At 38.4% G+C, this 14,438-nt stretch overlaps 1 protein-coding gene across 2 annotated transcripts in view; it reads left to right on the top strand.

Moving 5' to 3' along the window:
• The window catches only part of Ubr1 (Ubr1 ubiquitin ligase), a 221,061-nt gene that overhangs the window by 52,474 nt on the left and 154,149 nt on the right, over positions 1 to 14,438 (top strand). The gene's annotated exons all lie outside the window — the stretch shown is intronic.

Raw genomic sequence — 14,438 nt, 5'->3', positions numbered from 1 at the left:
TGTTTTTTGTTGCAATGTCAAAACTACGCATTTTATTTTCGTTCACATTTTTGAGAAAAATAATAAATCACACAGTTTCGGGCCCATGTTATTCTTACCGAATCTGGAGCTCAACTAATCTGAAATTCACTCATGGTTTCCAAGAAAACCCAGTAGTCTCTGTGATATTTTTCTAAAGCACATTTCTGAAGATCACATAGAATTCTAGAGGTCACAACCATAAAACAATTTGCAGTTTTCAGTTTATTGCGCTTTTTGTTTGTGCAATCTGTTATAAACAGGTAGTAAACTCAATCTTTCACTTATTATAATCAAAAGTCAATTTGCAAGCGTGATCACTATAACCGGAGCTTACTGTACTACCATTTAATAAAAAATTTAAAAAAAGAAGTAAAAAAAGAAAGATCAGCCTTTTAAATTATTCCGGATAACTGATGTTCTATTGTATATGGCAATATTTCTTACAGATTGCATCAGATAAGTTTGTTTGTTTGTTATTTGGTTTTTTTTTAGGAGCATTAGCAACTAAGGCCATATTGCTCCAGAGATATGCAGTGGTCATTTTCCTGACCTTTCCGTATCCTCTGTATTTGGTGGTCACGGGCTCGAACCCCGGTCTATTGAAGAGGCGTGTGCTACACACTGCTGCTCCTGCCCGCCTGGCTACGGAGGTGCCGCATCAGATAAGATTGACACACATAGGTAGTGACGTAATATTGCATCTGCCGTTACTTTCAGCTATATAATCATGCTCTGCAAGACTTGCAGTCATTCCTTGCTTGTGTCAGCATGGTAAGTTATGCGCAGTTGACACGATAAAGAAAGAATGCTATTGTTGCTTTATGCGAGGAAGGATGTTCTTCCTGTCATATTGCTTATCGAGTGTCTTGGAATCAGTTGACTGTGAGTAGATTTCTTTCCAAACTCAAGAATACTAGTTCATTTGATAGGGGAAAAAAAGGAACCGGGTGCAAACGAGTCTTTACGCCAAAACAGGACCACATTTTTAAGCACTTATGCCTTAAAAACCATAAAGCTTCTTTGTCTAAGCTGAAAAGAGAATGGGAAGAACATAGAGGAGTGGTAGCGTGCAGTAACAGTCAGAAGATGCTTCTTCAAAAATGGACTTGTAGCCCGTCGTCCTAAGAGGAACAAGAAGCCCTCCTCACACAAAAAATGAAAACAGCCCGATTTAATTTGGTGTAAGGAGCATGACAAATGGACCCCCCAAGCAGTGGAAGTCATTTATTTTCTCGGGTGAGAAGAAATTCAACCTGCATGGCTCTGATGGGAGACAAAAGATTTGCCGTGGACATGGTGAAGAATACCATCCAGACTGTATGGTGTCTACAGTGAAATTCCCTACCAGCCAAATGATATGGGGGTGCATTTCGTATCACCTGCAGTTTATAAAAAGTTCCATAAATTCCAATGGATATCTGGCTATATTGGAAGGCAAATTACTGCCAACCATTAGAGACTATTTCAACCTGCCAAGTAACTGCGTCTTTCAGGACGACTCTGCTCCTTGTCATCGCATGAAAAGTGTAAGTAGGCACTTCTGTAGTTACTTTAGCTTCATTTCTTCATTAGAGGTTCGACAGTAATGTGTTTACATTTGTTACAGGTGAAAAAATGGTTGGAAGAACTGTCCAGTACAACTGTTAGTTGGCAGGAAACACCCGGACCTGAATCCTGTTGGCATCGTGTGGAATCTGCAGTTACCAGGAAGAAACCAAAGACCCTTCGTGAAATTCAGGAAGCCATAATTTGTGTTTGGAACCACGAACTATCAGTTGATTATCTTCAGAAATTGATCTTGTCAATGCCTCGACGGTGTTATGCTGTCATCGGGGCCAGAGGCGGTTCAACTAAATATTAGTTTGCACCTGGTGAACTTTTCATTTTGTTTTCCATTTAAAATGATAAATTGAAGAAAATTGAGGGCTTCTGATAACATTTCAGCCCTAATTATCGTGTTTACCAAAACTGTGGTATAAAGATTGCAAATGCTCATTTTGGAATATTTTGAGAGCACCTGTCAAATATTACTTAGCTTTGCCTTAATTATTAATAAATATCTTTTGTTTATATTTCTATTTGTGATGCTAGTCATTAATGTAACATGCCAATGCAAAAAAAGGGTTAGAAATGTGAAATTCCTAGGTGATGTATCTTTGAATACCAGTGTATTTAAAATTCGTTGAGATTGACTGAAATTAAAGCCGTGATCGACTTGTTGGCCACCCCTGCCTTATACAATGGAATAATCAATTCCTTATCCCTGCTAGCAGAGTTCCTTTATATCATTGACAAACCATTGCCTTTTACAATGGGATAATCGATTCCTTATCCCTGCTAGCAGAGTTCCTGTATATCATTGACAAACCCCATGAACTGTCCTGGCTGCCTATCTGCATTGCTCAGAGAACTTTATATCTGACTGCACAATTATCCCAAGATCTTTTTCATTTTCTGCTATCCTGAGTGTAGCACCCTGAATTGGGGACTAATGCTACCCATATGCAATACTTTATATTTGTCAATGTTAAACTTCAACTGCTATTTCTCTGCCTAATTTTTTTTTTTTTTAAGATCTTGTTGAAGTAGCTTATCCTGTTTACTGACATTTAACCACCTTGCCAACCTGTGTCATCCAGAAACTTACACATTAAGCTTGATATAACTTTATCAGTATCATTAATAAATATAGAAAACAACAATGGGCTCAGCATTGAACCTTGGTTTATTATTATTTGGTTTTTAGGAGCATTAGCAACTAAGGCCATATTGCTGCCGCCTCTGTAGCCAGGTGGGCATGAGCAGCAATGCGTAGCACACGCTTCTTGATTAGACCGGGGTTCGAGCCCGTGCCCACCAAATACGGAGGATGCGGAAAGGTCAGAGAATGACCACTGCATATCCCTGGAGCAATATGGCCTTAGTAGCTAATGCTCCTAAAAAAAAAAAAATAATAATAATAAATAAATAAATAGCCATATTGCTCCGGGATATGCGGTGGTCATTCCCTGACCTTTCCGCATCCTCCGTATTTGGTGGTCACGGGCTCGAACCTCGGTCTAATCAAGAAGCATGTGCTGCGCACTGCTGCTCCTGCCCACCTGGCTACTGAGGCGCCTTGAACCTTGGTGGACTCCACTAATAACATTAGTCCATGAAGAGCAGTGTCCATTAATAACCACTCTGTCTTTGGAGTAAGCCACCGTTGCATTTGAAGTCATTAATTCCATGTTGCTGAGCTAGATAATTAGCTTTTTCTTGCAAGACTGGACCTGATATTGGCAAATTTGATGCACACATTTGTTGGTACCACTCGAACTTTTGTTTCAAGCTCCTCAGGTTTCAAATTTGCTTGTTTTTTATCGGTGCTTGAGTGTCGTGTACTTTAAGTTTATTTTCGGCTTTCCAATATTGTAGATAAAGTAGGTAAAAGTTTTGTTATATTCCTTTGCAATGTCCATTTTGCTTTGTTTCATCTGTCAGCCTCTTGTATAATTTTCAGGCTTAATATTTCTGCATTAATGTTTTGTTGCCATAGCACTGCCAAATGAGATTTAACATAAGTAAACTTTCAATTGATTTCACTAGCCAATAAAAAATATTTTTTGTCATACATTTGCAATGAAAATGTGATTCTGGAGGAAATAAATATGCTGATTCCAAAAATCACCATAAAAAGTCTCTATCACATCTACATCAAAAGATGTACCAATGTTTAATGTTAAAATAAAGGGATCTATATGTATAATTCAAGTTTGTAATACAAGTGTAAAAAAAGCGAAATAGTTATATTTCAATAATATATAATCAGCATACCTGTAATTGTTCTTAAAAGATTTGCCACTAAGGGATTTTCTATTGTATTCCTGCTTACTCTCCCTCACAAGGAACCAGCAGTAATCTCCCATCATTACAGGATCCCACCAACCTTGGTACCACTTTTCCATCGTGGAAATATTTTGATGAAACTGCTGTCCTTGTTCATCACTCACATCTGACAGATTTTTGGGGGGAAATTCGAGATGGGAATGAAGAAAATGAACTTTCAACGACATTCGACAGCCTGTGCTTTTGTACCACTGGAGTAAATTATACACAAATTTTTCATAGTTTTCTTCTTTCCTATTACTATATAATTTCTGTAACGACTGACAGACTGGTTTAAGTTAAACTTTATTAAAATAAATAGATATACAGGGTGTCTCAAAAATATTGGTACAAACATTTAGGGGAGGTAGGTAACATCTAAAGGAATGTGAATCGCATAGAAACCCATAACCGGAAACATCACCGTAAATCGGTACACCGTGCTGTTCATCAGTTCGCGAGAGGGAAAATTTCTACTTTACTCATTCAAGCAGTAGTCGCCGCACGAAGAGCATGCATCGAAATACGAACTGTGAGCTGGCAGACATGCACCTAGTGTATGGATTAGCAGAGGGCAATGGAAGAGCCACTGAACGAATTTATGGAGAATGCTTCCCAGACAGACATGTACTGGACCACCGTTAGTTTGTGCATGTGCATCAAATTTGTGCGATTATGGATCATTTAGAGGTAACAGGAGTAGTGTGGGCAGACCATGTTTGACCGCCATGGAAGAAAAGTGTGTTGAATGCCATTCAGAATAATCTTACTACCAGCACACGTGCCGTTGCCTCTGCCTTAGGAGTGTCTCGTTGCAGTGTACGGCGTGTCTGGCACGACGATTCCTTACACCCTTTTCATCTTCAGTTACTGCTCCCCCAAGATCATCCTGCACGTGTGGCTTTCACGGATGAGGCTTATTTCAATCGGAAAGGCTTATTCAATCAGCACAATGCTCATGTTGTGGGCTCGTGATAACCCACACGGTGTGCACCCCCATGCGGCACAACATCGCTTCACAATAAATGTGTGGGCAGGTATGGTCGGTGACTGCTTAGTCGGCCCATACCTGTTACCATCCCGCATGAACTCCGTTAAATATCGGATCTTTCTTGAACAAGTTCTACCAGAGTTACTTGACGATGTTCCAGCAAATGTGAGACGCAACATTTGGTTTCAACATGACGGGATGCCTGCCCATTATGGAAGGTGTGTTCGTGACCATTTGAACAGGCGTTTTGGGCGTCGATGGATTGGCCGTGGTGTACCCGTTGCCTGGCCCCCAAGCTCACCCGATTTATCGAGCCTTGATTTCTTTCTGTGGGGCCCTCAAACCTATCGTGTATGAATCGCCTGTGGAGACGGAAATGGATCTCATGGCGAGACTCATCTGCGCTGCTGCTACTGTCAAACTCCAGGTGTGTTCGACTGTGTCTGCCGATCCATGCTGCGTCGGTGTCACACATGCATCGCGTCTCATGGTGGAACCTTAGAGCATCTGTTGTAACATCATGAAATGCATCCATCTCGTACTCCATTGTTAATATTATGTCAAATAAATGTTTGCCACTAATTACTGTCTTGTGTCATTTCTGCTTCTTGTGCCTCTGCTACTACTTTCCTGTTACATTTCCGGTTATGGGTTCCTATGCGATTCACATTCCTTTAGATGTTACCTACCTCCCCTAAACGTTTGTACCAATATTTTTGAGATACCCTGTATACATAAAAAAATACTAAAACAGATATAAAATAAAAGCGTTAAAACTGATAAAATACATAAAAGTATTAAAATATATATGAATAATAAAACAGAAGTTTTCAGGCAAGGTGTTCCTTCATCAGCTGGTCAGTGAATGGTGTACTGAGTATATATATACATTGAGTAAAATAAGAGAAGCTGACTGGGCATGATTGTAAATCATACCTCCGGTGCCGGTAATGCAACTTTATGCATGCGTAAGGAATGCCAGTGCTCATTGCACTGTAATATGGCAGACTCCATTGTTCAATATGTGCACTCCTCTATTACGATTCATAGCACTGTTACAGCTGACTATGTGCAGTGCCTCAAGCCATGAGTGCTGGCAGTAATCACATGAATAGTCGATGGTTTGAATGTTGCGTCAGGGATCAAGGTTATGCTGCTCGACCCAATAATGCTCAGCAAGCAGAGCGGTTAAAGAGACTGGCAGGAGGTTGAAAGATCGTGTTTCGGAACACGAGGTGGCACCACCCCAGATGTAGGAACAATATTCCATGGTAGGGTTGGATTTACAATTTGTACAGAGTGAACTGTTGTTTGGAAGAAAAGCAATGGCGAGAGCAAAAGAGAAAATCCAGTTGTTTAGATGCAGAGGAAGCAATATTTGCAATGTGCCTATGGCAAGAGAATTAGATGTCAGGGTAATCCTCTATAGAGATATATATGATTTTGTCTAGAAATCAGAGTATCATTGAAGATAAGAATAGGAGCAGAAGAATCCTTTTTGCTGGATATAAGATAGGACTGAGTTTTAGAAGGATTGAAATCAGCTAAGTTATCATTGTCCCACTGGAGAATTATCTGGAGATCAGCATTTAAGGAATTGGTAGTGGATATTCGAGAAGTTGCATCTGTTTGTGCAGGGCAAGGTTTCTCAAACTGGAATGTGGAATGCAATGTGCTATCATTGCAAATCTCTGAATTGGATTTCTGGTCAATGTAAGAAGATCTTTAATATATATGAGAAAAAGGGTAGGGGAAATGAATGGAATCTTGAGGAACACCTGCATTAGTTGAGAAGTTAAAGACAAAGCCATCTACCATCACCCACAGTGAGCAGGCAGATACCTAATTACAAAAAACTGGTTGGGAAACCATAAGATGGAAGCTTATTAAGAGGACCTTTATGCCAAGCACAATCAAAATCCTTTGAAATGTCAAGAGGAACTGCTTGAGTTTCACCAAACTTTTCCATTGAATTTGTCCATAGATGGGTAAGCCAGACGATCACCAGTGGATCGACACTGACGGAATCCATACTGGCAATTATTGATCAAATGAAAGGTTTCTGGATAGTTTAAGAGTTGGTGTTTAATAGATTTCTCTACCACTTTAGAAGGAGCAGAAGTGCAATGGGACAGCAATTTAATGAGAGGGATTTATCACCCTTTTTAGAAATTGGAATTGGCTGGGTTAGAACCGATTTCCAAGGAGAAAGGAAAACACCAGTGTAATAACAAAGTGGGAAAAGGGGACACAGACCAGAAATAAGCTCAGTAACAGGTTTTGAGAACAAGTGGAGAAATACCATGAGGACCTGGCACTTTCTTATCATCAAGACTGCTCAAAATTCTTCTGACATCCTTTTGACAGAAGACCACGGGAGGCATTGAATGAAATGTAATGGTAGGTGGTGCTTTACCAAGATCATCAATACATGAGTTAGAAGAAAAGTAGGATGTTAGCTGGTTAGCTTTATCTTTGGCTTGATGCAACAATTGAACCATCTGGTTTTGACAGGGGTGAATAGAGATGGGAAAAAGTTGCAGCTAATAGCTTTGGCAAGAGACCAGAATGCTCTGCTACCATTTGGACAAGAAGCAAGTTTTCTACTTTTCTTCTTCTTTTGATGCCATCTCCTATTGGAGTTTGGTGACCACCACACTGTTCTTCTCTCTGTCTTGGGTGAGATGAAAAAGGTTCTCGGCTGATCTGCCAGTCCAGTTGCAGATGTTTTTCAGCCAAGAAAATTTCCTCTTCCCCACTCCCCTCTTTCCCTCTATTATTACTTGAAGCAATTTATATTTCACATTTCTAAGGATGTGTCTCAGGTAGGCAGTTTTCCTTCTCTTCACTAAGCTCAACAATTCATGTTTTCTTCCTGCTCTTTTCAAGACTTCGATGTTGGTGATTCTGTCTAACCAAGATATTTTTAGCAAGCATCTATAGATCCACATTTATAAGGCCTCTGTTTTGTTCATGCTTGATGTTTTCAGTGTTCAAATTTAAACTCCATATTCGTTAGGTGCTATGTATGGACCACACATATCACCTAACAAATTTCAGTCTGATTGACAGATCTAGAGCTTTGTGACACAGCATTGTTCTGTATTTTGTAAAGGCATTTCTCACAACCTCTATTCTTGCTTTTATTTCTGCTTCCAGATCTAGATCAGCATTTCGCCAATTACCGAGGTATTTAAAATGAGTCACGCTATCTATTGGAACTCTGTTCAATAATAGCTGGACTTGGCTTACTGGAGATTTACTCACAGTCATGCATTTGGTCTTGTTGACATTGATTCTTAAACCCATATTATTACATTTGTTGTTAACACAGTTCAAAAGCAATTGAAGGTCTTCTGTATTTTCTGCAAATATAGCAGTATCATCAGTGTATCTTATGTTATTTATCAGCTGAGCATTTATTTTAATTCCTTCTTTCCTTTCCCACAATGCATTTTGGAAAATAAATTAAGAATATATGTTAAATAGCATGGGTGAGCGAATACAACCCTACCTTACCCCTCTTTTTATATTGATCTTGTCAGTTTCACCCCCTTAGATGCTTACAGTGGCTGTTTGATTCCAGTAGATTTCTTTGAGTCTGATGTCCCTTCCATCAAGATCTAGCTTTTTAAGTGCTTCTATAAGCTTTACATGTTGTAGCTGATCGAACGTCTATGAAGCAGATTAACACTGTCTTCTGGTGTTCTCTACATTTTTGTAACAACAAATCCATACCTAGGAGAGCTTCTCTTTTGCCTAGTCTGCTTTGGAATCAAAATTGGATGTTAGAGATTACTGATTCTCATTTTTTGTACATCCTGTTTTGGATTATCAGTAGCAGCAGCTTCAACGTGTGGCTCATCAGACTAATAAGACGAAAATCATTGCGTGAGGTGATGTTCTTCTTTGGAAGAGGGATGAATGAGGACCTCACCCAATTATTAGGTAGTGTTTCATTTAGATGTATATTTTATTAAACATTTTGGTTAGATATTTCAAATTTTCTTCATCTAGAAGTTTCACTGTTTCAGTTGGGATTTGCCAGTCTTTGCCACTCCCAGAGCATATTTTACTTCAGACTAGAATTTCAAGACCTTTCTCCATAGGTATATCAACATTTGCATCCTGTCTGATATCATCATCAAAAAGCATCTTGATGTACGTTTCCCACATCTTCTTTCTGTCATTGCCTCTTAAAACTAATTGATTCTGGGCATTCTTTATTGTGTATGGCATCCTGTTTGTATTTCATGCCTTCATTCTTATTCTGCTATCTCTGTTGTTTCTAGCATCCATTCTTCTTTTGCTTCCTTAATTTTCCTTTTTATCATTTTTTTAATCTGCTGGTATTTAGTTGAACACCATTTTTGAACTTCCTTCTTTCATCCATTAGGTTTAGCATCTTTTCTGTCATCCATTGCTTTTTTGCAGATTGTTTTTCATCACTTAGAATTTCTTTTTCAGTACTGATAACGATCTTACCAAACTCCTTCCATTCGTCATTTATATCTTCAGCTCTCACTCTGTGTGCATATACCAACTCCCTAAGTGTATTGCAGGCCTTATCCAATGTGAGAAGCATTCACCCAGTATTTTGTCAGGTGCAGCAAATATTACACTCCCTCTCAGAGTTAAACTTCGATATTCGCTTTTGCTGGATCCCTAGCCATGTTGGTATCAGAGTCAATGATTTGGCAGATGCAGCAGGCAAATCAGCAATGCCACAAAGTCAGATTTGCTTATCAGTTCCCTATACAGACTGCAAGCAACTAATCCACCAAAAATTATGCGCACATTCGCAAGAAGCTTGGAATGGGTGCCTTACCAACAAGCCAAATGAAATTAAGCCTGTAATAATGCATTGGCATTCCAGTCAGCACAGGTTGCCGGGAGGAAGTAGTCCTTGCTTGGCTATGCATAGGACATTCTCACCTGACGCATTCGTATTTGCTGAAGGCTGATGATTGTCCTGTGTGTAGATATTGTAACGTAATTTTAACTATTCGTCATATTTTAGTAGAATATACATCTTTTAATAATGAATGCCTTTTATGTTTTACCCATCTGTCTGAGCCTTATGCACTCGGGCAGATTTTATCAGACTACGACAATGTGTCAGATGTATTCAAGTAGTTTTATTTAGATTGCTTCAATATTTAATAGGTTATAACTGTTTTTATGCCATACATGTTTAATATTAGATATATTATTTTATTGTATATTTTTACATATTTCTTATACTTTATACCTTTAGACTTGGCACACAATAGCCTTAGATGCTGATGCATCACAAAACTCCTATTACCAACCTCTCACTCTGTTGTTTAATTTTATGTTCAGCTCTTTACTCAGTTTTTCTTTCACAATTGAGACCTTGAGTTTTTCACAATTTAATCTGCTTATCTATTTCCTTTCCTAATTGATCTCGACCTTGTTTTGATAGTAGCTGTTAATAAGTTTGATTGGAATCAGCATCTGCACCAGGGTAGGTTTTGGCTCCTTTGAGACGATTCTGAAAATGCTTATTTATCAGTATGAAGTCAATCTGATTTCTAACTATAGTCCCTGGTTTTTCTTGGGGGGATTTCCAAGTATAGAGCCATCTGGCCAGAAGTTTAAACCATGAGTCTGCTATTATCATGTTCTCCTCTTGACAGAACTGTATGAGCCAATCTCCTCGCTCATTTCTTAAACCAAATCCAAAATCACTCACAATGTCAAAGTACCTTTCCTTTGCCAATTTTGGCATTAAAGTCTCCCATGATGATATTTACTTCATGTTTTTTGGTGTTACTTATGATGTCTTTCAATTGCCTGTAGAATTCTTCAATAACATCATCACTCTTATCTGCTGTAGATGCATATATTTGTATCACATTAACTGGGTTACCCTGCAGTTGTAGCATAATGTTACGATCTGAGTATGGAATAAAATTAACTACTGATTTTGTCAGTGAATCGTGGATCATAATTCCCATACTGTCTTTATGGGTATAGTCTCCTGTCCCAGAGTAGTATAAGACCATACCATCTGAATGACAGATTCCTGAGTTAGTCCATCTGGTTTCACTTAAACCAAGAATTTCTGCTCTACAAAGTTTCATTTCCCTAACCACATTTGCCAGTTTCCCAGCTTCATATAAGGTTCTAACATTCCAATATTTCTATTTTTCCTAATGAAATTTTCTACTTTTGGCTTGTTCAAAATCTAGTTCAGACTAATACCATTTGGACAAGAAGCAAGTTTTCTACTTTTAGCCTGTTCAAAATCAAGTTTAGACTGATTAATAACTTCTTTATAATTGTCGCGAGCTTTGGTATAGGCAGAAAACGAACCCAGAGATTTGAATACAAGCCAATTGTGATATGCAACATTCTTATCTTGAACAGCCTTAGCACAATTATTGGAAAACCAAGGTTTAGATAAAGGATGAGATTTTAAGTTGAAGTGTGAAATAAAGAATTTCATCCCTACAGCAATATTTTAATTGATACAGTCTGAGCAAATGTTGACATCAGAAGATTTGAAACAGTAATCCGACTAAGAAAAAGAAGATAAGAATTTGCACAGATCATCCCATTTTGCATTCTTGTAATGCTAAACAACATGAGGTTGAGAATGGTTCCATTAGAGAAGGGACCATTACCAAGTTGTGATCTGAGGTGCTTAGAGGACCACTAACCTCAACTGTATACTTAGAAGGGTTGTTTTTGAATAAAAGATAAAGTACATTGGCTCTCTATGATTGTCTGGTATTTTGGTAGTTAAATGAACAATCTGTGCAAGGTCATTAGTAATTGCAAAAGCCTCAGCATATTGACCATCTGGGTCCGTGTGACTGAAAACGGAAGCCAGCTGGAGCTGTGAACATTAAAATCACTAAGGAAACTTACCTCAACATTGAGGCCGCCGTAGCCTAGTGGTCAGGCGCGCGGGTGCATAAGTACGCGTGCCTTGAGTGACCTGGGTTCAAGCCCATGACTGCTGAATACGGTACTGTTTCTTATATTCTGTGTATCTTGTAAACTCCTCTGACCGTTTGGTCGTCCCGGAGTATAAACAGAAATTTACCTCAACATTTGGAAAGTTGAACTGGAGAAAGTCAAATTTCAAAGAGAGAAAGTCAGAGAGTTCCAAGTTTGTTGAGGTGGGAGAACTATAGAGGCTACAGATGAATTTGAAAATTTGTGGTAGAAGGATTTTAAGCCAGAGAAGATCAAAAAGAGGAGATTCCAAATTGCTGAGTCTCTGACAGGGAATATCAGAGTGGGCATATGAGCAAGTATCATCTTTGAAGCGAAAGGAATCATATAGCGGATAGTTAGGACCTAACTGTTTGTTATCAGAAAAAGTATGTGGGGTTTGGCAGACTGTAAGTGGAAATGGATATTATTGAGATGGGAACTGAGACCATGTATGTTTGTGAAGTGAACAAGGAAGTGTTTAGGAGGTTTAAATCTTTTCACAGGTAAGTTTGTTCTATTAGTTTGACAATTCATGGTGTATTCAGTAATAAGAAAAGGTGGGGAGGACATGTTGTTTGAAATAAAGAAATTTTTGGATATGGCGTACACACAGCAAGAATATACCCAGCTCCTTAACATAATGTGTTACCAACTAGCGGAGTTCAAATGGAAATTCAAAACACATAATTTTTTTATTTATTTACAAAACTTCTTACCCACAGGGCACACCTAGATAATGGTGAAGCTGAGAATTACAGAGAAATAATGTTATTAGAGCTCTTTTATTGACCCAAAAATGTTAACATGTTTTAATTAATTTGTATAACAACATGAAACTTCCTACCCCTGAATTGTTCTAACCCTTATTGCTCTACATTGAATTTTGGTTTAGTGCTCTAATGGTACTGTATTTCCTCTCTTGTTTACAAAATATTCAAATTTCTACATTCACAGAGTCATTGCTTGTCAGTACTTGGCATCCATATTTCCTTGCCTCCACACTAATTTATTCTATACAGGGCATATTTAAATTGGTGTCAAATATTCTAGGGGTGTATTCCCATCGACCAAACATTAAAATAGTTCATATAAACATGGATCTAGAAATACTTAGTTTCTGAGGTAGGAGGAATTTTATTGTTTAACAATATCAAACAATTAATAAGCAATCAACAGAATAAGTAATGCAATTAAACAAGACAAAGTTTAACAGAAACAAACAAAAACAAAGTAAACACAAGACAGAACATTTTGTTACAAAAATTGTTCAAAATGGTTTCCTCCTGCTTCGATGCATCCTCTGAGCCTGCATTCCATGCTTTGTCATACTCTGTTGAATACACCTGGAGTGTTACGTATTTGCTCACATCCATTTATGATACTTTCTCTTAAAATGTCAACATCGGACACAGGAGTTGCGTAAACAATGGATTTTAAATGTTCCCATAGATAAAAATCCATTGGATTCAAATCTAGTGATCAAGCAGGCCATTCAATGGATACCCTGTGACCAAACCATCTTTGAGGAAAATGGCCATCCAAATGCTGACAAATTCTCCAACTAAAGTGAGCCTGGGTGCCATTGTGCATGAACCACATTTGTTGGACGATGTCCAGAGGTACATCGTCCATTAAATGGTGCAATTCATTTTCAAAAAACTGCAGATGAATGTCTCCTGTCAGATGGGGAGGTAAAAAATAGGGGCCTATCAAATGATCATGCATGATTCCAGCCCAAACGTTTAGACTGAACGTATGTTGATGTTTGTCATCACTCCAGATGTGATTGTTATGGTTGTTTAAGACCCCCGTCATGTGTAAAACCAGCCTCATCAGTGAACGAGATAAATGCCAAGAAATTCAAGACCACAGCACACTTTTGTTGAATTTCTGCCTCAGTAAGGCCTTGCACCCATTGAAGGTGATAGGGGTACAGAAAGTTTTCATGGAGAATATTCCAAATAGTCATATGACTAACTCCTTCCCATACTGCAATTCTTCTTGTACTATCTGATGGATTTTCGTCCACATTACGAAGAACTCATTCCTCAAGGTCAACATTTTGTACCTCTCTTGGTCTTCCAGTGTCAAAAGATCTCTCAAATGAGCCCATTTCTTGCAAACATTGGTGGATTCGTGTGAATGTTCTTGGACAAGGTAAACACCTGTCAGGGTACCTTTCTGAATAAAGTTCACATGCTCTTAATGCATTCCCATCTGCAAGACCATAAGTGTAGTGCATCTCTGCCATTTCACTCACCAAATACGTTTTCTTTATGATTTCTTTAATCCAAAGTAATCTGCAGTATCTTCCACAACCAACTAACATTTGTAAACAACAAAGCAAAAGTCAATCAGCAAAACAAAACACTACTACCCGTTGCAGATATCTTTTCCACTGAGTGGTGGTGTCTACTGTATTGTGTTTACATGACTTGATAGAGGTATCGAGGCATGCGGGAAAGAAACTACATTTCTAGACCCGTGTTTATATGAACTTTTTTTTAATGTTTGGTCGATGGGAATATGCTCCTAGAATATTTGGCACCAATTTAAATATGCCCTGTATATCATTATTCTGCATTTAACA

Source organism: Mastigoproctus giganteus, chromosome 9 (genome assembly GCF_048544385.1).
Source record: "Mastigoproctus giganteus isolate SK-2022 chromosome 9, ASM4854438v1, whole genome shotgun sequence".
In the NCBI taxonomy this organism is placed as follows: Eukaryota; Metazoa; Arthropoda; class Arachnida; order Uropygi; family Thelyphonidae; genus Mastigoproctus; species Mastigoproctus giganteus.
This window is presented reverse-complemented; position numbering and strand designations above follow the sequence as displayed.